Genomic DNA, 2,493 nt, shown 5'->3' on the forward strand with positions numbered 1-2,493 from the left:
GGACTTCAAGGACCTGGACCTCTGGAACATTCACAGTCTGAAGGTAGAACTCTGGTCAGCAGATAGAGGTTCTGCAGAACCAGAACCAGATGTTCTGAGGAGGTCTGGGGGAAACTTTTGTTGATTTTATCATGAATGATCAGATTACTTCTAACAAGAGTTTTTGTTCGGGTGTCGGATAGAAAACTCTTTTTCTACATTCATTCCATCTGTTGCTCCTCAAAAATCCAAAATGTTTAACCGGAAGCTGAAGATGCTCATAAAGAGAAGCAGAGTTTATTTTTCTTCTTTCATTCCATTTAACGCTGACGTGAGTTATCGCTGCCTGATGTATAAACTGCTCAGAACTGTAGTGAGAGTTTCCATTAACCTAATTGATGAGGTGGTAGCCTGAAGTCTGAAGACAGAACTTCCTGTTTAATCATCTTGTATTGGAATGATCCGGAGTCCAGTTTACCACAGTCTAAATCAGGACAATGATCCAAACCTGATGATTCTGGCAGAAAGGTTTTGGTTTTAGTTCACTAGAATTAATTATTAACAGTTTACACTGATTATGATTCATAGAAGTGAAACGTTCTGTCCGGTACTGTCCCGGTTGTTTCGCTGTTGTTGGAAAAACTCCGACCAGATGGCAGGAAGCCGCTTTAGCCTCTGATCGGGCTGCTTCAGTTTAAACTGGGAGTTTGGGAAAATCCCTTCACTAAGACTTCAGATCACAGAAATACAGCGTTCAGTCCTCCAGCGCAGCATTAGGTCAGTAAACGCCTCTTCAGATCCAGACCAGTCCGCTGGTGTCTGAAGTCATTCCACTGATGTGCTCTGTGTTGCCCAATCTGTTGGTTTTAAAATGTTCAGACTGGCTCCTTCCATCTCTGTTGTACTGTTACTGTAGTTCTGCTGTAACATAAATGTTTTCTAAGTTATTAAAACCAACATCCAGCATCTCCTCAGCCGCTGCCTCTGACTGCTCAGTATCACCACCTTCACATCACAGCTGCAGTTTGAGCGTTTTACTGTAAAACTTGTTTCATGACCGATTACTTTTCCTTACATGTAATTAGGGTCCNTGTGGAGCACGGAACTGATGCTGATGTTTAGTTAGAGAAGAAATGAACAGAACCAGGTCCAGTGTTCAGACTGAGACACCTGGATGGATGTAGAATTGATCTGGTGTCAGGTTCTAGCAGAACCCAGATGTGTTCTTCCTCCTAAATGTCATGTGTCTATCTGCTGTACTGATGAAGTTCTGAGGCTCAGAAATGATGGAAAAAGTCCATTAAAGTGATCAATCTGGACCCTCCTCTGTGGACTTGAAGGACCTGGACCTCTGGAACATTCACAGTCTGAATGTAGAACTCTGGTCAGTAGATAAAGGTTCTGCAGAATCAGAACCAGATGTTCTGAGGAGGTTCTGGAGGATCTGTTTGATTTTTCATGTGTGAAGTCGAGCAGCTTGGAGTTTGTTCCCCAGTAAAATGTCTTTAAAGGTTTTTAACTGGAGGACGTTTGAAGAAGCTTTACTTTTCTGACTGAAAACAAACGCTGGTCACTGACCGACCCGGTTTCTGTGCTGAGCTCGGCTGTGGGGATGAACTGAACTCAGTCACATCAGTGTCCAGGCTGGACTCCGTTCATCTGCCGTCCACAGAAAGAAACGAGGCTCCTCATCTCTGCACACTTTAAACTGAAGGCTGCGCTGAGCTTCCTTTTCCTTCTTCCTGTCGGCTAAACGTTTGTCTTTCAAGCAGCATTTCTAACTGAAATGGAGGATGATTAAACTTTGGCTGATATGTATGAACCCTGAGAAGGCTGTAAGCAGTGAGTTAGTGACACATTTATCCAGCAGCCTCCTGCGACACTCGTCCTGTCTGTTCAGCTGCATCTGCTGTAGTCTTTAGAAATCATCAGTCATTCATCTCCCACCTGGATGCTCTGGTTCTGGTGTATAAATATGTAGACAGGGATGAACAGGCAGCAAAAGGCTGCTGCTTGTTCATCATAGAGAAAATATATTAAGAAAAAATCATTTTGTACAAGTTCAGATAGTAAATATACAGAAAGTACAAATGAAATCAAGACAAGGTTTTATATATAAATTGTATTATTGATCTGCTGTTTTCTTTCCCTCGTCATCATGAACCTGCTCTGAACCAACTTTCTTCTTTAATTTCAGTCCAAAGCGTCGATTTAAAGACGGCTGCTGCTTCAGTCTGTAGTTCAGCAGTTTGATCAGAGACTTCACGTTTCTATGTGGAGAGAAGTTCTGTTTAAACCCAGCCAGATGACTTCTGATGAGTCCAAACAGACGGACGTCGGTTTCATTCAAGACATTTACAGATGCAGCAGCGCTCATCAAAAACCTGCAGCATCGTTCACAGGATTCTTCTTTCTGATCAGAACAAATGACATCTGATTATTCCATCAAAAATCATCCAAATCTGAACAAAATTCCCTCAAACCTCCTCAGAACATCTGGTTCTGATTCTGCAG

The 2,493-nt window shown here is 42.5% G+C and overlaps 1 protein-coding gene across 1 annotated transcript in view; it reads left to right on the forward strand.

The window, feature by feature from the left end:
* The window catches only part of rsf1a (remodeling and spacing factor 1a), a 19,850-nt gene extending 17,422 nt beyond the window's left edge, over positions 1-2,428 (forward strand). The window contains exon 19 of the transcript XR_521216.1: positions 2,177-2,428. The gene's annotated coding sequence lies outside the window, so the exon portion shown is untranslated. The remainder of the gene's footprint in view (positions 1-2,176) is intronic.
* The last annotated feature ends 65 nt before the right edge of the window (positions 2,429-2,493 follow it).

Source organism: Stegastes partitus, unplaced genomic scaffold (assembly GCF_000690725.1).
Source record: "Stegastes partitus isolate 25-593 unplaced genomic scaffold, Stegastes_partitus-1.0.2 Scaffold2638, whole genome shotgun sequence".
Lineage (NCBI taxonomy): Eukaryota > Metazoa > Chordata > Actinopteri > Pomacentridae > Stegastes > Stegastes partitus.